Source organism: Macaca nemestrina, chromosome 11 (assembly GCF_043159975.1).
Source record: "Macaca nemestrina isolate mMacNem1 chromosome 11, mMacNem.hap1, whole genome shotgun sequence".
Taxonomy (NCBI): Eukaryota; Metazoa; Chordata; class Mammalia; order Primates; family Cercopithecidae; genus Macaca; species Macaca nemestrina.
In genome coordinates this window covers 50,761,676-50,789,451 of record NC_092135.1, presented here as the reverse complement: position 1 = coordinate 50,789,451, position 27,776 = coordinate 50,761,676, and the positions used below count along the sequence as shown (strand labels likewise).

The 27,776-nt window shown below is 38.9% G+C and overlaps 1 long non-coding RNA gene across 1 annotated transcript in view; it reads right to left on the bottom strand.

The window, feature by feature from the left end:
* Nucleotides 1-6,503: 6,503 nt before the first annotated feature.
* Nucleotides 6,504-27,776, bottom strand: part of LOC139356973 (uncharacterized) — a 57,071-nt gene continuing 35,798 nt past the window's right edge. Inside the window, exon 3 of the long non-coding RNA XR_011609557.1 lies at nucleotides 6,504-6,568. This is a non-coding gene — a long non-coding RNA (uncharacterized lncRNA). The remainder of the gene's footprint in view (nucleotides 6,569-27,776) is intronic.

Below are 27,776 nucleotides of genomic sequence, written 5' to 3'. Positions count from 1 at the left end.
TAAACAGGTTAATGCACTAGCTTGGTATACTGAGAAACTGGGGAAGGCTAAAACAGCAGTGCCAATCAAAATACAGCTTAAAAACCACAGCTATTTTTCCAATCAAAAACAGTACCAAATTGAGTTGAAAGCAAGAAAAGGCCTATTATCCATAGTTGAGGAATTACTTACCCATAGACTTTTAAAACCCTACAATTCTCCCTGCAATACTCCCATCTTACCTGTTCTGAGGCCTTTGGGGAAATACCAGCTAGTACAGGATGTCAGAATAATTAATGAGGCTGTTATCCTTGTCCATTCATTGGTCATGGATCCATATACCCTCCCGGCTCAGGCGCCAGGGGATGCAAAATGGTTCTCAGTCCTAGACCTGAAAGATGCTTTCTTCTCCATTCCTCTAGCCCCAGGGTCTCAATAACTTTTTGCCTTTCAATGGGAAAATCCTAATACCAGAAAAAACAACAATATACCTGGACAGTGTTCCCTCAGGGGTTTCGGGATAGCCCCCATTTCTTTGCCTAGGCCTTAGAGAGGGGTCTGAGGGATCTGCAATTGGAGAATGAGGGTACACTTCAGTATATGGATGGCCTTCTTATATGTAGCCTGACCCAGAAGGTTTCTGACCAAAATACTATAAAAACTTTGAATTTCCTCAAAGACAGTGGATACAAAGTGTCCAAAAAGAAGGCTCAGTAGGTCCAATAATTAGGTTATATCTTAACACCCACAGCCAGTAAATATCCCCAGAATGAGTGCAAGTCATATGCAGTTTGTGACTCCACCACATCAATCAAAAGCTTCATTCTTTTCTAGAAATGGCTGTATTTTGCAGAATATTGGTACCAAATTTGGGGCTCATATTAAGGCCCCCATATGAAGCAACAAGAGGGCCTGAAAACGAGCTAATGAAATGGAACCCAGAAATGAGAAAAGCCTTCGTCAAGCTAAAACAGGCTGTCACCCAGGCTCCTGCTCTTGGCATCTCGGACCTCACCAAGCCTTTCTCCTTGTATGTAGCAGAGAGGAAGGGCTTAGCTGTGAGAGTGCTAACCTAGAAAATAGGATCAGAACCCAGACCAACTGTCTCCTTTTCAAAGAAGTTGGGCAGAGTAGCCTCAGGATGGCCGAGCTGCCTGCAAACATTTGCAGCCACTGCTATTTTAGTAAAGGAAGCCACTAAAATCACCTTGGCTCAACCACTGGAAGTTCAAACCCCACATCAGATGAAGTCAGTCTTAGAAATAAAAGGACACATCTGGATGATGGAGGAAAGGTTAATCAAATACCAGGCCATGCTCCTAGACAATCCAGATGTAACCCTTAAAACCTGTAACACCTTGAACCCTGCTACCCACAGGCCCAATAACTGATCATGCCTGTAAGCAGGTTATTGCACACACATATGTCAGCCAGTCTGATGTAAAAGATCAGCCTCTCCCAGATTCCAGAGGTGACTGGTTCACAGATGGAAGTAGTTTTGTGTCAAATGGGGAGCACTGAGCTAGACATGCAGTAGTAGGTCACAACATCATTATTGAAGCCCAGCCATCACCCGCTGCCACATCAGCACAACAGACTGAAATCATTGCTTTTACCTGAGCATTAATGTTGAGACAATGAAAAAAGCTTAACATCTATACAGATACTAAATATGCATTTCTCCTACTTCGTGATCATGCTACAATTAGGAAAGAAAGGGCACTACTTAAATAAAGCATGGTCCTGAACTTCTTCAGCTACTGGAAGCAATACACCTGCCAAAACATTCCCCAGTAAAGCACGGGCCTGAAATTCTTCAGCTATTGGAAGAAATACACCTGCCAGAGGCCGTAGCTATTACCCATTGTAGGGGGAATCAAAGGGACTTAATTCTCATAACATAAGGTAACAGAAAGACGATAGACAGGCTAAAGCTGCAGCCCTCAGGGTGTAATTTCAACAGATCCTAGCAATGATCCCTTTCTATAATTCCCCAATAGAACCTGAATATACACCACAGGAAAAACAGTTAATAAAGGAGCAAGAGGGGCTAAAACAAGGATCTTGGTGGCATATGGGACTAAAAGTATCTCTCCCTCAAACAGCCTAATGAAGAATTATAAAAACCCTTCATGACTCTTTCCATATGGGGGAGATGCCTCCCTGGCCGTGGTTAACAGGCTCTTCTTTGGGCCGAACTTAGCTTTGGTGGTTAAGCAAGTCTGTCAAGCCTCCTCGCTGTGTGCAATTAACAACCCAGGAAACAAAATGTCTCCTCTAATAGAACCAGTCCAGAGGAGAGGAACTTGCCCAGGGGAAGACTGGCAATTGGACTTTACCCATATTCCAGCCTATAGAAGATACAAGTTTTTGTTACTACTAATAGTACTGGTTCGGTTGAAGCTTACCCTACCAGAAAAGGCAAATGAAGTTGTGAAGGTCCTCTTAAAAGAAATAATCCCCCGGTTTAGGTTACCTCAGAGCCTCCAAAGTGATAATGGCCTGTCCTTTATCTCCCAAATAACTCAAGGGGTTTCTAAGGCAGTAGGGATCAAATACTATTTACATCCAGCATGGAATCCTCCATCTTCTGGGAAAGCAGAAAGGGCTAATCAGACTCTAAAATGGGCATTAGCTATGTAAGGAAACATCAGAAACTTGGATCAACTTGCTGCCCATGGCCCTCTTTAAGGATCCATAATTCCCCTAGAGCAAAAATTAATATGAGCCCATATTAAATGTTATATGGGAGGCCATTTTTAAGAAATGATATAATTATTGATCCAGATACTGCCAGTTTAGTAAAATACCTAGTTAACCCAGGACAATTTCAGCAAGCTTTACAAAAGTTTGGAGCTCAAAGACTCCCCATACTGGGAACTAACCAGCAATCCCACATGAGACCAGGGGATAAGGTACTTATTAAAATATGGAAGGAGGGATCACCTGCTCAACAATTACAACCCATGGGAGGGGTTGTAATGGAAGGGACCATTTTCAGTGGTACTGGCCACACCTTCTGTGGTCAAAGTACTAAGATTAGATAGCTGGATACATCTTTCCAGAGTCAAGCCTGCGATACCTGAAACCTTAGACCTGAAACGTGAAGTTCCCATCAGCCACTACACCTGTGAACCTGTGAAAGACCTCAAGTGCCTGTTTAAAAGACAGCCAAAAGATAAGTAAATGCCTATCAACTTTCCTTGGTGTCTCTGCTGCATAGTTACTACAGGCTGGATAATAGTAGCCATTTTTATATTTTTGCAATTTAATTGCCTTCTTCCAAGTGGATGGAATCACATCCTTCGTAATCATTAAGCAAAGTGTTTTAGTTCATTTTTATAATAAGAATTCCTGGCAGCAAAGGTATCCACCCCCTGAAGTTCCCATTCTATAGAACAAAATAACATATAAGTATTTTTTTGTTCTGTCATGGTCACCGACAGCCTGTGTATACTGGGACCATGCATACCAGGAATCAGCCTTATTTTACAACAGAGATTCACTTTACCCCTCTGGCAATTGATGTACTCTGGGTATTTATTAAGAACTTTAAATTCAACACAAAAAATATTAAATACTACCAACTCAGCTCTGAAAAAGGACTGTCGGCTTTCTTTATCTCCATCCTCATCCAAATACACTGCCATCCCGATCCCAGCCCAATCTTGGGCCCTTGAAAAAATAACCTATCACCCTAACTACAAGAGAGGAACTCCCTTCAAGTTAATAGACCTGGATGACTTCTATGACTTCAAAATTATGGAAATGAAAAGGGCTATAATGACAGGATGAGCACCTTCTCCAGTCCTATCAGAGCAACCTTTCTGGGGATACATCCCTACAGAAACCCATTTGGGGCCCAGTATCAATGCACACAGAGCTAAAACTCCAGGCACCACTTTTTATTAAGAGAAGCCACATTTCTGGTCAGGCCCTGGGAAATGTGAAAAGTCATCAATGTAACTACACCCTAGAGATTAACCCCTCACATGATCATGTAAGCTATGCAGTTACCCGAACTGCATCATTTAGAAAACCTGTATGGTTTTCATGGAAACCATTCCCCATTCCTAGATAAAGGCACTTTAAAGGATGTACAGTATAAGTGCTGTCAAAGTAAGCCCACTAGCTACATTCACATTTTGCCTTGGGAAGACTGCACTAATTCTGAGACATCAGTTGCCTTTTGGTTCCCCAGTATGAAAATACCTCTGGGTGGTGGTTAGTGGACGCTTAAGTGTAACTACTTCCACTGGGAAAACAGAACTGCTGGGGCAACTCAGGATACTTTCCAAAGTCCTTTCCAGCCTTTAACCAGGGCTACCTTAGTACGGACCTTAACCACTTGGGAAAGTGAAAACAAGCTAACCCACATGTTCACCATAAGAAACAATTTTTGTCTGAAAAACAAGGAGTCTTTTTCCTGTGCAGGATAAATTTCTACTTATGTTTACCAGCCAATTAACCTGGAACCTATACACTTGTTTATTTAGCCTCCGAAACTCATACAGCTCCCAACGACCAATCCCTCATTATGCCTTTAACCGCAACTACCAGACACAAATGTGCCATCCAACTCATACTCTGTTTGGTAGGGCTAGGAATAACAGTGGGAGTAGGAACTAGATAGAGTTAGCAGACTTGCAACTTCTTTATCCTATTGCTAACATTTGTCCAAGGATTTTATGGAAAGCTTGAATGACACGGCCCAAAGTATTGTCACCATACAAAATAAAATAGACTCCTTAGCAGCAGTCATTTTGCAAAATAGAAGTGAACTAGATCTCCTAGCTGCTGAAAAGGGGGGCTTATGTCTTTTTCTAGAGTAAGAATGCTGTTTTTAGGTCAACCAATTAGGATTAGTAGAGATGCCGCCCAAAAACTACCCAGGTGGGACTTTAAGATACAACAACAGCTGTCTGAGTCATGGGCTCCTGATCAAAAATGCTAAATTGGGTTTATAGCTCCTTCCTCTGGCTAGCCAATTATTAATAATTATACATGCCTTGGTCTTTGGACCATGTTTGTTAAATCTTTTAACCAAATTTATTTTCTCTCACCTAGAGACCATCAACCTTCAGATGATCATGTGACAAGGTTTCCAGCCAGTTCCAGGTGAAGGCACCACCACAGCCATCAAGAAGCTACCCTGTCTCCACTAGACAGAGCAGGGAAAGAATTCTGTGATCCCCAGTAGATAGGGACTGCACTTCAAGTCAGCATGAAGCTGTTACAGAAGAAAAACCATCGGTCCCTCTGCCTCCCATAAAGATTTAGGGGGATCCCATCTCTCAGGGGGAAATGAGGCAGGAGAATAGGGTCTGGAGGCAAGGAACCTAAGGTTGATTCATACTGACTTGCTAGAACTGAATCAGAAGAAAAACCACACTTCACCACACCCAACTCACAAAAGGATCAGAGGCTACACCCTTTGCAACAATCCCCCTTCCACTGTGTCACAGATGAAAAATGTAAAGTACATCTGACTGGTCCCCTCCCACAACCAATCAGACTGCTCAGAGGCCAAGTCTTCATTTTCATAGAGCGTAACTTTGTAACTTCACTTCAGCCCCTGATTGGTTGCCTCCCACCTCTGGAGAAAGTAATACAAAAAAAAAGGAATAGCTAGAATCATTTGAAGTGGCACCTGTCATCAGCACGAAGTCCAGTGCTGGTCTCCAGCAGGGCTGACTTCTTTTTAGTATTTGGTTTTTTTGTTTTGTTTTGTTTTGTTTTTTGAGATGGAGTCTCGCTCTGTCGCCCAGGCTGGAGTGCAGTGGCCAGATCGCAGCTCACTGCAAGCTCCGCCTCCCGGGTTTACGTCATTCTCCTGCCTCAGCCTCCCGAGTAGCTGGGACTACAGGCACCTGCCACCTCGCCTGGCTACTTTTTTGTATTTTTTAGTAGAGACGGGGTTTCACCGGGTTAGCCAGGATGGTCTCGATCTCCTGACCTCGTGATCCGCCCATCTCGGCCTCCCAAAGTGCTGGGATTACAGGTAGTATTTGTTTTAATTAATTAAAGATTAGGCCAGGCACAATGGCTCACGCCTGCAATACCAACACTTCAGGAGACCTAGGCGGGCGGATCACCTGAGGTCAGGAGTTTGAGACCAGCCTGGCCAACATAGTGAAACCCCGTCTCTACTAAAAATACAAAAAAAAAAAAAAAAATTAGCTGGGCATGGTGGCACACACCTGTAGTCCCAGCTACTGCAGCAGGAGAATCGCTTGATCCCGGGAGGCGAAAGTTACAGTGAGCCGAGACTGCACCACTGCACTCCAGCCTAGACAAGACAGCAAGACTCCATCTCAAAAACAAACCAAAAATTGATTCATTAAAATTTCTTAATTTTAATTGCTATTTCTTACAATCAAAACGCTAACTGTTCCACTCACAATTAGGACAAGCCAATGTTTTTTGGTTTTAGTGTATGGTTATCAGATTCACTGAAGAGTATATGTACTAAACAAAGATTAAAAATACAAACAATAAAGCTGTAAAAACCTCGTGTATCTTACCTCTTTTCTCATACACTTCTCTTTTCTTGGGATCATAAAAAGAGAACACGTTTCCAACTGCATCCCTAGAACATAAAGTATAATTTTAAAAAAAGAGAGAATACACATAATTTTTCTTATAACTAATGGATGCCTGGTACGAAGCCAAAATAGCAGAGTTCCTTCTTCTGACCAATTTAAATTAGGTGATGTGTAAATGAGGTTATGTGTTCCCAAATTAGATTTCCTGAAATTTGCTTTATTATCATTAATCTTTGGCTTAGCACATGAGTAGTTGGTTCCAGAATTCACGTAAAGAAGCTAGGTAAAAATGGCTATATGGATACACTCCTCATACTGCTAAGACTCATTCTGTCAAATCCCTTCACGAATCACTCTCCCTGCCATCATGAGTCACTGAAATCTACTGCTATTTTATGTCTTTCTCCAGGGAAAAAAATCTTTACCAACTCCTCACAGTTCACACTCTCAAAAGTCTGCTCCATTATTGTGGGGATATTAAATGCCAAGCCCTTGTTTGAAAATACAGGCTGCTTTCAATAAGGCAATGAAACTGCAATCGATTCTCTGCCTTCAATGAGATTTAGACACTTTTGCTTCAATAAAGCCTGTTATTAAGACACTTCCTTTTCTAAAGCATTTCCTGGCATTTTTTTAAAATGAGCCCATTCTCATTTTATAAAACCATCTTGAATCCTGTTACCTTGACAACAAGACAACATATTACATACTTTATGAAGACCAAGAACTAAAGGCAGGAGAGTCTAATCTAGCCCTTCTCACCATTTAAGAACTCAAATATGGAAAATTTGTGGCATGATGATAAAACATTTACCAACAGCTTCAAGAAGTGTTGAAATTTCTGCCTCATTCACATTTTTCAGATACGTGAAAGTATTTTATGCAACAATCAATACATAGAGTGCTTATATGTTTCAGATAGTATTGTAAATCTACAAAATTAATAACTAAATTTTCCTAGCTCTCTGAGTGATATACTCTTATTATCCCCATTTTAATGATGAGGAAACTGAAGCATAGAAAGTTTAACTTATTCAAAGTCTCAGGGCAAGTAAATGTCAGAACCTGGTTTCAATTAGTTTTGCTCCTAAGGACCAAACAGAACCTCAAATTGAGTTATATGTTGTTTGCATATAACTGAAGATTATTTGTCACTGTACTTGAAATTTAAACCAAATTTAATGTTTGGTGGCAAAAAGTCAAAAATACTTTTCCACATCACAAAGAGAACTGTCACACCAAACACTCCCACCTGTGTTACTCAGCCCCAAATACTTTGGTCTTCCTTATCCCATTAGATATCAAAGAAAGCCAAATGAGAGATGAATAATAGCTAAAATTTCTGGAAAGAACCATGTTCTTGAGATGCTTTATACACATTGTCTCTCTCTCTCTCTTTTTTTTTTTTTTTTTTTTTTTGAGGCCAAGTCTCGCTCTGTCACCCAGGCTGGAGTGCAGTGGTGCAGTCTTAGCTCACTGCAACATCCACCTCCCAGGTTCAAGTGATTCTTCTGCCTCAGCCTCCAGAGCAGCTGGGATTATAGGTGCAGCCATCACACCTAGCTAATTTTTGTATTTTAGTAGAGACAGGGTTTCACCATGTTGGCCAGGCTGGTCTCAAACTCCTGACTTCAAGTGATTTGCCTGCCTCGGCCTCCCAAAGTGCAGGGATTACAGATGTGAGCCACCGAGCCCGGCCTACACCCTCTTATTTTAATACTCCTAAAAAGAAAGGCATTTTTATCTCTGCTTAATGATTAGAAACTGAGGCTCCTAAAACCATTCAGAGGCAGAGACGGGAATCAAACGTAGCCTGTCCCTGTCCTACACTGCTACAGTTCTTACCAAATGTGCTACCACTGATAACTCAAAAGCCTAAACTGAAGTGGGAACGCTCACTGATCCGCATAATTACTTCCCTTTAAGTAAAAATGCCAATTCCTCTACCCTTTGGTTCAGATGCTATGCCTTCAACCTGTTGATGTTTCACTTGAACCAGGCAGCAGACTCACATTCCAGAGTCTATTCAGTTTCAAAGCTTGTATTGATTTCTGTTTGTTTCCAAAAATCTTCATTTTTAACATCATTAGCATTACTCCCTCACAATAGAGTCCCCAAGTTGAATTTGGAGTTTAAGGAAATAAAATCCGTATTTCCTGCTTTTTATGGTTTTTAAAACACATTTTAAAATTTTTTAACAAAAAAAGTCCTATCAGATTACATTGCCACCGTAAACTTATAATCTCAAGAATTTTATTGTATCTTTACAAAATTCAACATCTTGCAGTTTTTTAAAAACTTCACTAATTTAGCAGGAAATAAAGGAATCTAGTTATCTTTCTTTCCCTTTTTTTTTTGTTTTGTTTTGTTTGTTTGTTTGAGTCAGGGTTTCCCTCTGGTTATTCAGGCTGGAGTATAGTGGTGTGATCTCAGTTCACTGCAACCTCGACCTCCTGGGAGCAAGTGATTCTCCCACCTCAGCCTCCTGAGTAGCTGGGATTACAGGCCCATGCCACTATGCCCAGCTAATTTTTTGTATTTTTAGTAGATATGGGGTTTCACCATGTTGGCCAGGCTGGACTCGAACTCCTGACTGAAGCAATCCACCCTCCTTAGCCTCCCAGAGTTCTGGGATTACAGGCGTGAGCCACAGTGCCTGGCTGATTTTTTATTCATCGATATCCATTCTCAATACCCTCAAAGAAGAAAAGAGAAATTACAACTTCAGAAAGATAAAATAAAGTAGTTCTTTAATAAGCTAGTAGTTTCTAACAAAACTTCTCCCAATTTCCCATGAAAATATCTACAATACAGAGAACACAGGTGAGAAGTCACAACTGATCTCACGTTTTCTACACACAATTGGTGGCTAATCCTGTACTGTTTACCCTCAATCACTGCCTCATTGCTAGTGCTGCTGTTTATTAGCTGTGGACCTTAAGCAAATTACCAGCTTCTGTCTGTCTTAGCTATCACATCTGTACAAAGGGAATAGAGTAGAACCTATTTCAGAGATCGTTGTGAGAGCTAAGTTCACACATGCAGAGTTCCTGGAATAGCACCTGGCAAAGAATGTCCAAATACATATGAACTGGCATTAGCTGGCATTATTGTTGTCACTGTTTTTCCAGTGTTTCTGAAAGTGTAGAAAGTGTATCACTGCAGACATACAAGATTAGGGGTGATACTCAAAGTTATTGTAGGGTGTACTTGTAGGTATCATTAAATGGCATGAATCACATATAATGAGACAATTATACCTTCCTTTTTCAATTCTCATTTAGTACTCTGATTACGGCAAGATTAAAGCTTCAATTTGATGACTTTATCATCTTTATCATCTCTATTTGTCATCTATCTGACAATTGAAAACCTCCTTCATTACCTGAGAGAGCAGGTCTCAGACCACACGGAGTAGTATTCCACTAAAATTTAATAACAAATTGATTTGTTTTAAGCAATTTGCTTTCTTAAATATTTTCTATTCCTGTCATGTTTTACTAATTTTTCTTTTAAGATAATGTAAAGCTTCTTTTATAAAATATTCTTAACCAAAAACATGAAGGCTCTATTTAAAGAAAATATGAAATGGGCAGTAAGAAGATATGGCAAAAATCAAGAAATATACTAAAAGATTTAGTTTGGGAAGACTCTAATACTGTACTGATACTCCTAACCAGACATCAGCAAACTTTTTTCTGTTAGACAGTTAATATTTTAGGCTTTGCAGAACGTATGGTCTCTGCCCCAATGACTCAACTCAGCAATAGATAATATGTCAATGAATGAACATGGCTATGTTCCAATAGAAGCTTTATTTATAAAAGTGGGTGATGGGCTGGGCACAGTGGCTCACGCCTGTAATCCTAGCACTTTGGGAGGTGTAGGTCAGCAGATCACCTGAGGTCAGGGGTTCAAGACCAGGCTGACCAACATGGTGAAATCCCATCTCTACTAAAAATACAAAAATTAGCCAGGAGTGATGGTGCATGCTTGTAATCCCAGCTACTCAGGAGGCTGAGGCAGGAGAATTGCTTGAACCCAAGAGGTGGAGGTTGCAGTGAGCCGAGATTACACCACTGTACTCCAGCCTGGGTGACAGAGTGAGACTCTGTTTCAAAAAAAAAAAAATGGTGGTGGCTGCTGCATTGGGCCCACAGGCCATAGTGTGCCGATAGTGCTCTAAACTGTGAGAGATTAGGATCCTGGAATAAATGTTTGACTATAGTCAAAGTATTCTTTCCAAAGTCTCACTACTGAAACAGAAAATATAATAAAATAGTTCATTTGAGATTGGGAGGTTTTTTGAATAATGACTCTCTATTAATCTTTTGAAAGGCTGTGTCAGGGATGTCAGATAAAAAACAGCTTCCAAATTTTAAGAAGAGAGAGAATAAATGAACAGCACCTAAACATCTTTTGCTAATTCATATGAAAAATACATGTGTAACACCAGATCTAGGCACTGTCCTAGCAATTTACATGTGTTAAAACTCATTTATTCCACATAAAAATTCTTTGAGGTTGGTAGCAGTATATTCCCATATACAGATAAGGAAACTGAGGCATACACAACACCTCAGAGAGGCAAATACTGTGGGACGGTATTTGAATGCAGACAGGCGGCTCAGAGTCCATGTTCTCACTCTGCTGATGATGCTGCCCTCAGCATCATGCACAGTGATTGGTTGTGTTTTCCTGCAAGCTTTAGCTCAGCTTAAAATCTGCTTGATATGGCAGGAATTTTTTGCCGGTGCAACTGAGAGAAATTCAAGGTTTTGAACAAGAAAGAACATTCCTTGAGCAGGAAATGAGAGCAACTGAGAGCAATTTCACATAATGAGTTATCACAACTTTGTGAGCCTGCAGTAACTAGCTTCATGGTAAGTTCTGACATCCATAGCCTCGTAAAGGTAGGGCCGAGGAGAACCTGCCAAGCTGTTTTCAGTGGTTACACAAAGACAGAAGTATGGTGGAGGCTTCATTTTAAGTGCTTGCTAGGCAAGAAGGACACCCATTGCAGTTAAAGTAAATATTGATTTAAAAACTTAACATAATTCTTCTCTTCCAAGTTCTCATAGTTATTTTTTTAAGCTGGCTATAAACTGATCTTAATGTTACACATCAACATGGATGGTGTTCATCTTCACAAATTTTATTTTTATAGTTATGCTTTTGTGAAAACACAATTTCAGAGTGTGTGAAATATATTTCTGATGGTTTTCATACATGTCCCATTGGGACATAAGCCTGAAAGACAACAATACCTAGCAGTGATTATGGAAATCAAAAATGAAAGGTTTACAACCTAAAACAATCAACATGAAGAAGGCATGCCTTCTAAGTACTAAGGCATGCCTTCTAAGTACTTCTCCCTACTCCAGCTATGGCAAATATTACACAGATGGTAACAATGAAAGTACAAAAACAGCTTCCAAAGCTATTGTTATGAATTATTCCAAAAAATGAAAATATACTTTCATTTAGAAATAAATTTAAAACTTCAATATCTTTTTGAAATTTAGAATAAAGAAAATGGTATCATTAAGCAACAAAATTGGGGTTTGAAGAAGTTTTCTTGTTGGTTTGCCTGTTTGATTTCAGCAATCATGTGAATAATGAAGAAAATAGAAGATATTTGGGGATATTAATTCATCACCCATTAATCACTGTCCAATTGTACCAGGAGCAGGGGTCAAAGAAGCATCTGGACATGTTCTAAGAGCAGCAAGAAGGATACTAACAGTCTTGGTCCTTGCCATCCTTCACATTCTGCTTTCTGATGTCCCTTTTTAATTATTACTCATTTTCCTTCTCCAGTGTTCTCTCTCTCCTTCTCTACACTCTCAGAACTTCCATCCTTCCACAGGAATGAATGCAATTGCCTTTCCTGGGACTTTAACAAGGGAGCAAAGGGAAGAGATATTAGGAATTTCCATGCATTGCCACATCTTTCTCCTCCTCACCTATTCACAAGGTTGACCCTGTTACTGTAGCTGCTCTCTGTTATCCTCTAAACAGATGAAACTTTAGAAAACAAGGGACAACTACTCATGAGAATTAAGGAATAACATAGCTTTTAAGATTGACTTTTTTATAATCACCTTTTTCCAAAAATAACTTAAGGAGGTTTTCAGAGACATATTCCACTTAACATTATTAAAACAAGCAGGTGAAGTTTTAGGGCAATAGATTAAATGTAAGTAGGAAAAAAAAGATAAAACTGGATTGAGCTCATATACTCATGAAACACATCCCTGAAATTTCCTCTTCTTATATATGGGCCACAAATTCAGTTTTATAGAGGTCAGTTCAAAAATGAAAGCACAATTTGTTATATTACTCACGGTAGGCATAAAAAGAAATTATAACAGTTTCTCAGAAGAAGCTCAAGTATTCCTGGAGATCATGGATAGAAGATAATGTTCTCAATAACATTATTACAGGAAGCACAGTAAAAAGTTTTGCAATACATATTACATACTACCCTCCAAATCAAAATTTATAACAAGCTATTCTATTCTACAAAAAAGTTCATAAGGAAGGCATCAAAATATGGGGATTCAAATCAAGAAACAGGCCAAAAATGTAGAAATTACATAGGGGCTAGTGGCTAGAAACATTCCAATTCTTTTTTTTTTTTTTTTTTTTTTTTTTTTTTTTTTTGAGTCAGTCTTAACTCTGTCACCCAGGCTGGAGTGCAGTGGTGTCATCTCAGCTCACAGCAACTTCTGCCTCCCAGACTTCAAGTGATTCTTGTGCCTCAACCTCCTAAGTAGCAGGGATTACAGGCATGCACCACTACACACAGCTAATTTTTTTAAGTAGAAAAAGGGGTTTCATCATGTTGGCCAGGTTGGTCTCAAACTCCTGACCTCAAGTGATCCACCTGCCTTGGGCTTCCAAAGCCTTGGGATTACAGAAATGAGCCACTGCACCTGGCCCCTAATTCTCTTAATCTTAAAAAAGTATTTCTCATACCACCAAAAATTAGATTCACCTAGACTCAGAGGATGCATGTGTTAGCCAAGTCTCTGATATAGATCTGATATGGGTCCCAAATCCATGACCATCGACCATTTACCTATTGTCCTGCAGATTTCCAATGCATATCTTCTGCACAGGGAAGGGAAATGAACCCTTCACTCATCATTGGGGCTGAAGCCCCAGAGCCCTATGTGTTCTTCTATCCAGTGAGCCAGGCTGACCACCTATGAGCCACACATGAAAGAGGTGAATACCAAAAGTCCACTGGCTTTCTAAATTGATTTCTTCTAACATATCAATATTCCATCCCTTAACAGATGTGAAAGCAGAGTGTCGCCAAGGTTCAATCTGTATCATTTTCAATCATATCATTATTCCTTTAAATTAGCCTTTGTAATTATCAGACACTACACTACAGCACTAAAAATGAACCACTGCTATGAACGAGAACGGAGCCAATTAAACACAGCAGCAGAGTTTGCTCTGATAAAAAACAAACCCCAACTAAGAAAAGGATTCTAGCATTGGAGTCATAATGAGGTAACTCAGGTTGAGAAGACGGCCTCATTATAACCTCCTGGAATTCTGCCATTTGTAACAATAGTGATAAAAATTCCCTTTCAGTATGATATATCTTAGCCAAGTGCTTAACCCAAGGAGATTGTACACTAATAAATTTTATTTGGCTATTTATATACTACTTGAAGGTAAATAATGCTCTCTCTCATACTTATATGTACATGTGACCCGCCCCCCAACACACACACACATACCCTGCAAGGTATGTTTTAGGATGGTAATGGAGAGTGTGAGAGCATTCTTCATGTCAAGGTTGCTCTGTAAAAATTTACAACACTTGCCAGCTCCCAGACAAGTGACTTTAACATGTACTAAAGAAGCTGGTAAAAATTAATGAAAGAAAAAACTATGGAAAAGCAAGCTGATATGGTCTAGCTCTGTGTCCCCACCCAAAGCTTACCTTGAATTGTAATCCAAATTGCAATCCCCATGTTGGGGGAGGGAGGAGATTAGATCATGGGGCCGGTTCCCCCATGCTATTCTCGTGATAGTAAGTTCTCCCAAGATCTGACGGTTTTATAAGAGCCTTTTCCCCGCTTCACTCTGCACTTCTCTCTCCTGCCACCCTGTGAAGAGATGCCTTTCACCATGATTATAAGTTGCCTGAGCCTTGTGGAACTATCAGTCAATTAAACCTCTTTTATTTATAAATTACCCAGTCTCAGGTATTTCTTCATAATAGCATGAGAATGGACTAATACACAGGTTTAAAAAAACCCAATATGTGATGAGATGATTAAATACCGAATGTGGTGAGTACCATAGTTTAGACACAAAAATAAACATATTAAATGCATTCAACTTTATCTCATATTCATTCTACTTTTCAATCTACAGCATACTCTAACAGGCCAGAACACATAAGGATTAAGGAAAGGACCCAAACATGTTTGTGATTCTGCCTACAACTCCAGTCTCTGGGACTTTCTTGCAGGAATTTGTCTCTGGGAGAGCAAGGTCTTTCTCAGCTTCTTTCAGTGTCATGCTAGTTTGACTGAGCTTAGGTGATTCCTTTTTTCACCTTCTTCATAGTTCTGTTAATTAGTGTTGAGCATTAGCAGACCATACAGATAAGCTGACAAAAGACCAAAAACATGTTAATAGAATGCTGCTCAAAATTCCCTTGCTGCCTGTCAGAAATAATTGGTACCTTTCTTCAAGCTTTCCTAGGAAAATGACAAATCAAGAGGAAATGCCTTTAATTTCAAAGGGTTTTATTGGCTCTGGATCACAAAGCATGGCAATTTATTTTACCTTTTTTATTATAAAAAATATAACAATACTTCTGAAGGATTACTGATTGAAGTTATAGAGTTTAATATCTGTCAAAGTACAAATCCCAGGGCGTATTAAAAAAATCTGAGGATATAAAGCTGCTAAATGCCTCAGTCTGGTTCCTTCACAGAAGTCATACCATCTAAGCAAACCAACACTTTTGACATGAAGATGCAGATATACTCCACGTTGGTCAATGAAACAAATGATAATCTATCATCTTGTAGGAGTAAATGTATAGGCTACTTTCTGATTACAATCCAGATAAACAAAGGGGAAAAGTATACTTTCTGCTCATTTAAAAAGTTAGAACATGAAGCTATAACCACCTCTGTTTGTTGCCCAAGATAAAGACACAAGAAGCTTCCATAAAGCTCAGACAAGACTGAGAAAACACAGTATGGGGCTGACAAAATCTGGCGGATCTGTTTGTTGATAACAATGAAAACATCACTTTAGAATTGGAATCAACTGAAAATGTATTCTTAACTTTTTAACTATTCTTTCATCTCCCATTTAATGTTACGGTGCATGTTTGCCATTTCCTTATTAAATATTATATTAAGTATGATTATTACTATACTTTGTTACAGCACAGCACAGGTGTAACCTGTGTGAGGAGTGGGTCTGAGGCAACTGCGATCCATATTTAAGTGAAATCTTCCCTATGCTTTTTTAGATTGTACATGCTTCTTGGAGGCCATCAGAACTGTTTCACCATGTCAACTTTTCAACGTCCAATAAGCTACATAAATACAGTAAATATGAGTTTTAAGAATCACAGCATTAGTACATAAAATGCACATGTATCGGGAGAACCCGCTCCCGATGTTTAAAGTGGGTTCTTTTCTATTTCCTAAGTGTCTCAGCTGGGTTGAGAAATAAAGGGAAAGAGCACAAGAGAAAGAAATTTAAAGCTGGGTGTCCGGGGGAGACATCACATGTCGGCAGGATCCATGATGTTCCCCAAGCCCTAAAACCAGCACGTTTTTATTAGCGATTATCAAAAGGGGAGGGAGTGGGTCACAGAGATCACATACTTCACAAGGTAATAAAATATCACAAAGCAAACGGAGGCAGGGCGAGATCACAGGACCATGGGATAAGGCGACATTAAAATTGCTAATGAAGTTCCTGGCACGCATTGTCGTTGATAACATCTTATTAGGAAACAGGGTTTGAAAGCAGATAACCTGTCTGACCAAAATTTATTAGGTGGGAATTTTCCTTGTCCTAATAAGCCTGGGAGCACTACAGGAGACCGGGGCTTATTTCATCCCTTCGGCTTCGACCATAGAAGACGGGACACCTTAAAAGGGGTCATCTATAAGCCTACCTTCAGGGCGCATTCTCTTTCTCAGGGATGTTCCTTGCTGAGAAAAAGAATTCAGCAATATTTCTCCTATTTGCTTATGAAAGAGGAGAAACATAGCTCTGTTCTGTCCGGCTCACTGGCAGCCAGTTCAAAGTTACCTCTCTTGTTCCCTGAACATCATTGTTATCCTGTTCCTTTTTAAGATGCCCAGATTTCATATTGTTCAAACACACATGCTCTACAAACAATTTGTGCAGTTGATACAATCACAAGGTCCTCAGGTGACATTCATCCTCCTCCGCTTACGAAGATGACAGGATTAAGAGATTAAAGACAGGCATATGAAAACACAAGGGTATTGACTGGGGAAGAGATAAGTGTTCATGAAATCTTCACAATTTATGTTCAGAGATTACAGTAAAGACAGGCATAAGAAATTATAAAAGTATTAATTTTGGGAACTAATAAGTTTCCATGAAATCTTCACAATTTATGTTCTGCCGCAGCTTCAGCTGATTCCTCCATTCAGGGTCCCTGACTTCCCACAACACACATGGAGCCTCATTTCTAAATGTCCATAATTTAATTCAAGAGGCAGGCCTGCGTGGTGGCTCACAGCTGTAATCCCAGCAGTTTGGGGGACTGAGGCAGGTAGGTCGCTTGAGGTCAGGAGTTCAAGACCAGCCTGCCTAACATGGTGAAACCCCATCTCTACTAAAAATACAAAAAATTAGCTGGACATGATGGCAGGCACCTGTAATCCCGGCTACTCAGGGGGCTGAGGCAGGAGAATCACTTGAACCCTGGGAGGCGGAGGTTGCAGTGAGCCAAGATCGTGCCATGGCACTCCAGCCTGGACAACAAGAGTGAACCTCTGTCTCATTTAAAAAAGAAAAAAAGAAAAAAAAAAGGTAGTTGTGGCTATTTGAGCATAATTATGTAACTTTTATGCACAGTAAATTATTTAAGCCGTCTTAGTTTGGAAATTGAAAGTTAGTTACTATCGTATATAATGCCTCTATTGGTAAGGTTTTTATTTTAAAGACATCTAAAATCTTGAGCATATCAGTTTCCTACTCTACCAAAGTAACACATCTGATCCTTGTTTTAAATTTCACCAAATTATGTCTGTTTCTTGAGAAAGCTTATGTCACGCAGTCTATTTATTGCTTTCAAAACCTGAATTTTTCCATCAAGAGAGTGGGATACTTTCTTCTTTTTTTTTTTTTTTTTTGTTTCAGTAGATAATTGGGGACTCCAAATGAGCAGTTAATACATGTAATTTTTATTACAATATCTGATCTTGTCCACTCTTAATGAAATTTCATAAATTTGGGGTTTTCTTAACTCATCTTCATATATACACAGGTAATTTCTGAAAATTTGTTAGAATTCATCCAACTTTGCATGTAAACAGTTAATAAAAAGGCTCTAACAGAATTTTAGCTGTGTGGTGGGGTATAAACCTTAAAGGAATCCAATTAATAAATACTCAAGCTTATAAAAACAGCTTATAAATACTTAGAGAATGATTATTCAAAGACTCACTGAAACTTTTTTCCAACGTTTCTTTCAGTAGCGAATTCTCTAAGGGCTTTGAAGTCAGTGATTCAGCGAGCATGTGTTGATTTTCTACCTTGTGTCAACTATTCTAATGAGCATAGGGTTAGAAAAGATGAGAAAGTCCCAGGATATTCTCTCCTGAAGCTCAAGTTTAGTAGTTGAACAAACCCATAAACTAATAATAATAACAGTTGACACATTTAGATTCTTATTTTGTCTCTAAAAGAACCTGAGTCACTAAATAAAAAATATTATAAAGTAACTATAACATTAGACATACAAACAAAGCCCAGAAAAAAGCAAACCTAATTCAATTTATACTCAGATGCACTAGAATTAGTGATGAATAAGAGTAGAATTCCTATATAAAACCCATAGATGGGAATTGCAGAATGTCAAATTATAACTTTGAATACATTTATATAACTAGATTATACCAATAAGCAAATATCTATCAATCAATAGTTGGCAGATAAGTCATTTATGCTACTTTGTCATGTCTATTGCCAATCTGAAAGGTTGTTGATTTTATAGATGGCCACACAGTCACTTATTTGAAGCAGCACTTCGAGTGGAAGGGGGTTGTGGGAGCCCAGAAAAAAAGTGATAAATTTGCTTGTGCCTTCTTCTTTGTTTCCTCATCTAATCTAATTTTTGGAGATTTAAATCCTTTGAGAAATATTAGACTTCTAAATGAATAGCTAAATAAAGCATCGGCCCTGTAAAAATTTGCTGAAATCATTACACTGTAGTTTTAAAACATTAGGCCCATGATTCAATCTATATGTAGGACTGAAAAACAAACTTGTTTTATGTTCCACCTACAGTTCCTAGAAAGTTGCAAGCTAATGTTACAGGCATGGAACTTTAGTGGACATGGGTTTATGTTTGGCTAGAATCAGAATCTCTTTGGGAAAAAAGGCAATGCTGCTGTCCTTGGTCCTGATACCCCTAGGTATGGGCATATAATTCAGGCCTGGCCACAGGAATTGAGTCAGGAATGACCATATAATCCAAGTCAGTCCAGTTAAGGTCATTGGCAAGGCCTTGGCTGAGCTACAAGGAAAGAGATGATAGCTTTAAGAATAATGTATGTCTAGCGATGCTGGTGGCCAGCCTCACCTCTATATTGGAAGACCCTACCTATGAATGAAGCTGGCTCAGAGAAAAGCAGAGTCAGGAGACAGAACAAAAGGCTCAGACCCTTCATGATGTTAGTTATACTTCTACATACAGCATGCTTGATGTCAGACTTTCCTCTTGAATTTCTTGGTGAACTAAATCTTGATTAACTAGTTTACATGTATATTGAGTACTCTATATCCATGGGTTTTGCATCCATGGGTTCCACCAACTGTGGATCAAAAATAGTTGAAAAAAAAAAAAGAATGGTTGCATCTGTACTGAACATGTACAGACTTTTTTTCCTGTCATTATTCCCTAACCAATACAACAACTATGTACATAGCATTTGCATTGTATTATGCATTATAAGTAACCTAGAGACTATTTAAAATTTAAAGGAAGAGTTGCACAGGTTATATGCAAACACTATACCATTTTATATGAGGGACTCGAGCATCCATGAATTTCAGTACCTGTGTGGAGTCCTAGAACCAATCCCCATGGATACTGAAGGATGAATGTATATACTGTGTACACATACAAAGTGTGTGTGTGTGTGACTAAAAGATAAAGTAAGTGTCATGAGTTTAAAAAAAGGAACTCATTGTGGTACAAGAAGACAGATGCATACAAGCTTCACAAGCCTAATTCTGGAAACTCCCTAGAACATTCAAGAGAGCGTACACTATAGCAGGGGTCCCCAACCTCCAGGTAATGGACTGGTACCGGTCTGTGACCTGTTAGGAACCAGGTTGCACAGCAGGAGGTGAGCTGCAGGGGAGTGAGCATTACTGCCTGAGCTCCATCTGCCTCCTGTCAAATCAGCAGTGACATTAGATTCTCATAGGAGTACAAACCCTATTGTGAACTGTGCATGTGAGGGATCCAGGTTGCACACTCCTTATGAGAATCTAACTAATGCCTGATGATCTGAGATGGAACAGTTTCATCCCGAAACCATCCCCGACCAACCAGTCTGTGGAAAAATTGTCTTCCACAAAACTGGTCCCTGGTGCCAGAAAGGTTGGGAGCTGCTGAACTTCAGTATATGTCAGTATTTAATGAAAGCTCTTACTTTACTGAAAGACCTAATTCCAAGAAGATTTATCCATTTTTTTAATCCCTTTGTAGTTTGAAAAGTAAATGTGTGATATCTCACCCTATTCTTCAGAAAAATAAATAAATAAAAATCTTAATGCCATTTCCTTGCTAAACCTAATAGTGGATTAGCTAGACCATGTACAAAATAAGAGATGTCAGAGGGAAGAAAACAGGAATGGTCTTAGTTCTCACAGAATATTCTAAGGAGATAACACAAAATTGTTTGTTTTTCTATTGATGTTTCTCCAGTGAAAAGCAATGGGTAAAAATTAGGGACCAGGCTATGTTGCTGAAAGCCTGCACCCTCACGTCATCAACACTTTACAGGAAATTAAACAAAAGAAAAAGCACCTCTTTTTTTCCCAGGTGGGCTTTGAGGAGTACTATGTAAGACAAAGCAAATTACTCAAACCCCAAATTACTTTTCAAACCCCTCTCCTTTCCATGATGTCCCTCCTGAAACGGAATTGTGTGCTTTTCCAAGTGCATGCAACATATATTTGTTTGTATCTAATCAAGTCATTTATCTTCATTTAGTTTTATACCTCCTCTAGGTGCAGTCAACATATCTTATAAACTTACAGTGAAAGCAGAAGAATGCCTATGCAGTCCTAGGATTTGGCACAGGCAATCTAAGCTTTAAATGATGGTACTGGTATCCCAATTAAAGTCAAGATGTGCTTCCAAACACCCTGGGACAAGTAAGCAGATACATGTAATGTCACCTCCTTTCTTAGCTAATTCTTATCCTTTATTTATGTCACTTACTCAATATGTTTTCTACTTTTTCTTCTTTTTTAATTGCTATATAAACCACCAACATCAGAAAAGACCATGCACAGTCAATCTGCTGCCCAAGTGAAATATCTGTTTAATATTTCAGTGTTTCCAAAAATGATGTGCCACTGGTTTGGCTCTGCGTGTAATCTTGTTTTCAATTTCTATCTGCCTTGGGCATCTTCCTCCTGCCGCATATCCATATGAGCCTAACTGCACCACATGTAATGCTGGATGCTAGAAATGCCCTGATACCAAAACATGTGATACAAGGACGATCTGCTTTTTCCCTTATAATTAAATGCTAAAACTGTAGGTATACTGTCTGCCACTCGGCCCCATCACAAATACATCCAATAGATGCTACCACACATGACCCAAGTTAAGTACAAAGGAATGATGTAAATATGCCCCTTAAAAAAATTTCACCGAGGACTGAGACCCCTTGGGGTTGGTTACCTTGTGAAGGAAAGCAGGTGTTAAGGTAAAATGAAGGGCATAGCAATATCCAAGTTAACCAGCACTTTGTGACCTCTGTACAAAGCCAAGTTACACACTTGCCTCATGCTTTAAAACACCTGTCATCTTCTATTGTGAGCTATCCAGGCTCTGAGTTGGTGACAAATTAGGATTAAACCCACCAACAACTATTCACCTCATGCCCATCAGCCTGTGCTCTGAAAAGCCCTCAGACCCCTTCAGACTCTTCAGCAGCAGCCATCATTTCCTTTCATAACTGCTACCTTCCAGCAAACAGCATTCAGAAAGACAGCCCATCTGAGAAAATATGCTTTCATCTCTGCACTCCCTTACTGCTAACAAGCTTCCCTATAATAATCATATAAAACCTAACTATGCATGTTGGGAAAAAAAGGCTTTTTTGTTAAAACCAAACGAAGTAGTGCAGATGAGGTCTGCAGCATAAATTAGAGCCATTAGGATACTGTGGATAAATTACTGGTGATTCTGGTTACAAAGTGTAATAGTTTGGCTTAAGAGGATTAAGCACAACAAGAAATCTTGAATTTTAAAACTTTACTCCCAAATTCAGTCCAAGGTCAGGCTTTTGATCTTAATTTTACTGATTTATCTTTAATGTTATCATCTAACCTCTCCAAAATTATATTTTTTCCTAGAGTTGATCCATATACAAATAATCATCATTTAATACTGCATTATTCTCCAGACATTTTGTGCTTAGGCTTGGTATGAGATACTGAAAAATGATCAGAAGATATTGGGCAGCTGCTAACAATTTTTTGATATGCATGCATTCCCTCCAAAAGAAACCCTCAAATTTTCAAGTGTGAATTCACATTTTCAGGCAATTTATGTGGCCTTTAATATCGAGAGTAACAATGTAATTACATAATAATCAGCCAGACCCACCTCTCCTCATAAATTTTGTCTGAATCCATTTTGGGTTGCTATAAAGGAATATCTATGGATTTACAAGGAAAAAAAGGTATACTTGGGTTCTGCAGGCTGTACAAGGAGTGTAGCACTGGCATCTGCTTCGGTGAGGGCCTCAGGAAGCTTCCAATCACCGCAGAAGGCGAAGTGGGAGCAGGCCATCACATGGCGAGAGAGGGAGTGAGGAAGGGAAGGTGTAACAGGCTTTTTAAAACAATCAGCTCTCACCTGAATCAATAAAGCAATAACTCACTTATTAATGCAAGGAGGGCACCAAGCCATTCATAAAGGAGCCTCCTCCATGATCCAAATACCTCCCACCAGGCCCCACCTCCAACAATGGGATCACATTTCAACACAAGATTTGCAGGGAACAGATATCCAAACTATATCAAAAGTATATCTGATTTCTCTAAAAATGTTCTGTCATCTGCTGCGGGTTCCCACATGGTTCCCCACTTCCCGTCCCCTACTAAATAATCCTAAAGAAAGAAAATAAAAGAAAGAAGCAAGTCATAACTGTCTTCTACATTTTGGTGCTGTATGGCATTTCCATTTCCCGTTTAGTTCCCATTCCCTGCCTTTCTTCAGCCTTTAGCATTTATGTTAATGCCCATCTGGTTTATGGACCTCACAATATGTATTTCCTCTTGGCTTTTATGGCCTCCTTCCCAAATCAGCCATAAACACCTCTGAACATCCTCATCAAAAGCCCATCATAAAGCCTATAAAGGCCCATGAGACTGTAAGTTCCATGAGAGCAGAAGCTACATCTTACTCATTTTTGTACCGCCCACAGCATCTGGCAAAATAACCATCACATAATACACCACTGAGTTTCAAAAAATATTTTTGACTTGAATGTAATATATCTGAGATCCTTACCTTAGCATTCTCTCCTCCCTGATCACAATCTGGCCATTTGTCTTTTTCTCCCCTCCAATCACATCTGCACTTCATTCTTATAAATACTTTTTTTCTTCATCTTTTTCTTTTTTTTGGAGACAGAGTCTCACTTTGTTGCCCAGGATAGAGTACAGTGGCATAATCTTGGCTCACTGCAACCTCTGCTTCCCGGGTTCAAGTGATTCTCGTGCCTCACCCTCCTGAGTAGTTGGGATTATAGGCATGCGCCACCACACCCAGCTATTATATTTTTAGCAAAGACATGATTTCACCATGTTGGCCAGGCCAGTCTCGAGATCCTGACCTCAAGTGACGCACCTACCTCGATCTTCCAAAGTGCTGGGATTACAGGCATAAGCCACTGCACCCAACCTGTATAAAGACCTTTAATCACCAAGTCTTTTACATTTCTTCCAGTCCATCATGATCCCATCTCCACTGGCAATATAACCCCAATGCAGCCCTGGACTGGTATCAAGTCACTTCCCTGCCAGCTCCATCACCACCATCAAAAGCTTCACTCTGTGGCCTACTGGAGAACTCATCGCCAAATTAGTTTCCCTTAAAGACATACCCTTCCAATCTACTTTCTGTTGCTAGGCTTATTAGGATGTATACAGAAAGGTATAGAAATGGCCCAGTGTAGTCTCATATTAGAGAACATCCATCAGATCTATTTGCTATTCACTGTCCATCTCTCATCAACTCTTAGCTTACTCCTAGGGATTTTCCAGGAAGTTTCATTTTTAAGTCCCTAGCTCTTCACACTTTAAGCATGTCAGATTTGTTAATGTTCCACTTCAAGAGGCTGATGTCACATGTAAACTATATAAAATGGATGTTATACATCAATGAAACACATTCCACGCTGCTACAAAGAGAATAAAGGTTTAAATTTCTCAATGTTTATTAATGTGACAATCCAGTGAATTTTACTTTTGGTAAGAAGGGTTTAATTATGTAATAAATCCATAATTTGGTATGTGAATTTATTTCCAACAAATAATTGATTTGAGAAGTTGAACAAAGTTGTTACTTTCACTAAAAAAAACAAAGGTGTTGACATATACTGTTATCTATCAAGAGGTGAGACCACCATTCAAACTCTGAAACAAAATAAAAGCTGCAAAGTTAATTTATTGTTCTCCTTAGGAAATGAGAGCATTACTAATTGGGAAAAGTCTCACAGAATTAAGCAAACTGCTGATATTACATAGAATTTTAATAAGGGAGGATTGGGGAGCAGGGACATTGTGTTAGTTACAGAGGCAATCTGTAACTACATCAATCTTAGAAGGTGACTCATGTTGGATAAAGAAACATGCTCGTGCTAGTTACAAAAGCAGAAGTTGGTTGATATCACCCTCAGATGCAAGCTCACTGGAATTAACCTATACTGATTGTATAGGTCTCCAGAAGTATTTTTCGTGATTGTCAGAATCTACTTAATTTTAATCTCACCCTCCACCCTGCAGTGTTCAGATTTGGATCATGTTTTAAAATACTGTATCTCGAGTGTTATCTATGTGGCAATAGATATTGGTCTCTCTGCTTATCAGGATGTGAAACAAAGCAGAGCTCTTGATGATCCTTCTAGCACAATGATGATTCTTTTATATTTCAAATAGTTAATTCAAAAGACGTCCATAAACCGTTATTTCCATAGTCTTCTATAAGCACAGGAAGAACAATGGGTTGTATAAGGCTGTATTTAAAAAACACAGGTGATCAAAAACAAACAGAATTTAATATCTATATATTACCAACTGGAAATGTAACAGAGTTTTCCAAAAAAGCAACGTTATTCACAAACTGTGTGACTGAGTAAATTTCTTAGCTTCTCTGAACTTATAGTCTGCACTTTAAAAATGGTGACCTTTTTCATTGTGTATTTTTATTATTAAATGTGATCATTCAGTTTGGTCATTTGTCTCCAACACTTGGCACATGACAAGTATTAATAAATATGAGTGAAGGCATAATCAGACTGGATGTGAAAACCAGGGATGGCTTCTTCAAGATGGTGAATTGAAGGAACCTCTCAAAGTAAACTGCAAAGAGCAGAACCAAGTTCATTCTAGGTGAAGACATGACCAGGGAAATGGAAATGGAAATTTTCAAGAAAAGCATATAATTTTATTTATGTGAAAAGTATACTAATTCTGCATAAGACCATATTAACTTTTGTTTTAATAATAACATGGAAACTGAATTGAAAGAGACCTTGAAAGGACAACTTATCTATTACATTGGCTTCAGATGGGCAGGATCATTTCTAAGCTACTTACATGTTACTTACTTGAGATGACAAAGAGAAGAAAAATTATGGCAGTTTTCAAAATATAAAACCTTTTACTTGGTGGCCAACCCTGTCTTTCACTTTAAGGCTGAAATAACACCTTCTCCAAGTGCCTGCTGACTGAATTTACTCTACAAGGGCACCAGTGCATTTATAGACCTGCTTCCTTTCTCTAGAGCTGTCAGTTATCATTAATGTTCCTGACAGTCTGCTTCATCCATGGCACTTGCTCAGGGAGAAGGTGTTAATCTTGAGTGTTCCATTTATAGGTAGAGAACAATATTCAACATGAAAACTTCAATCAAGCAAATGCCTAAGACAAAGTCTCCTTCTACAAACAACTTTTGTCTATTTTAGCTGATGGAGGTGCCAAGTGTTTATATTAGAGTGCATACATTGTGAGAAAGGGCAGGAGTCGATCATGAAAAAAATTATTAAAGAATCAGTAAATTTTTTTCAAATAGCCTTCAATGACATGAATTATTAAGACTTCCATACACTTAGCAGTTTTAAAATTTTGTTTTCAAAAGAATTCATACATCAAAAATGAATATGGAAATCCTGCTTATAGCAATAGAATAGTTTTAATAGACCAACACTCGCCCCAAAAGTAACCACAAAAGCTGTCTGTATAAAATAGTCTTTAAGGTTTGCCTGAAGAATTCTGGGGACATTTGGGAATGGAGGGGCCAAGATCTCTGAGAGGAGGGAAATTCTTTGAGGTGAGCCCAATATTCTGCAGACAGTTTTCCCCTTGGGGCATTTGCTGAGTCTTAAGCAAGAAGGCAGAGGTTGAAGGCAGAGGCTAAAAAGTTTTGCAGAATGCAAATGCTAAGAATCAAAGGGGCCAAGTGAGCTTTTTCATAGAGATAAGAAGAAAAATATTGTACTTTGGGTCTGCTAAGGCAGCCAGAAGATCTAGGTTTGCCAAGACCACGGACAGAGAAAAAGCATAGAGAAGTAAGCCCAAACTCCTGAGTTTTCCTCTCATTGCACTGACCAATTCTTAGATTACACAAGGATAAGAAGCTGAGCAAAAAGCTGCAGGAAATCTCAGTAGAGGTTTTCCACGGTCTCATAGTGCTGATGATTAGAGTTCAGGCCAATGACTGGAATGCTAAAATTAGAGTTCGGGACCTGCCAAATCCTGAAGGCCCTGGTAAGTATCCTGAGGGTTCTTTTGAGTGCTGTCTTCTGAGATGGGAAAAAACCTGAATCTGGACTTCAAAAGTCACAAACATAGCCTAGAGTAACCTTAATCCTACCTAGATTAAGGAGCCTGCCCCTCCCCTAGGTGTCTGACAGAGGATAAAGTGGATCCTCTCTGGAGGAAGATAACATCCTGCAGAGCTTCTACAATTTTTCATATACTATGTCAGCACTCAATTAAAAAGAATTTCTAGGCATACAAAGAAACAGAACCAGGAGAAAGGCAGAAAGAAAAACACATTCATAGATGACCCAATTATCATCTATATGAGTTATGTATAAATGATGTTTAAGAAAATAGATGACAAGTTGGAGAATTTTGCCTGAGAATTAAAGTCTATAAAAACAATCAAATTTCAAATGTAGAACTGAAAAGTAGAATAATCGACTTTAAGAAGGCAATTATTATTTCAACACAAAATGAATGCAGGAATAGTGAACAAGAAAATAAGTTATTATAAAGTACTCAAACCCAAGCACAGGAAGAAAAATGACAGAAAAAACAAAAAGAGTTTAAGAGACATGAACATAAGGAAAAAGTCACACATTCATAAAAGTGGTGATCTGGGACAAAGGGGACAAGAGAATTAGGCCAAAGCAACTTTTGAAGAAGTATGGTTGAAAATGTTTTAAGACTTGTATAAAAAAAAAAAATCTACAGATTTGTAAAGTTCAAAGAAGCCAAAAGAGATTAAATTTTTAA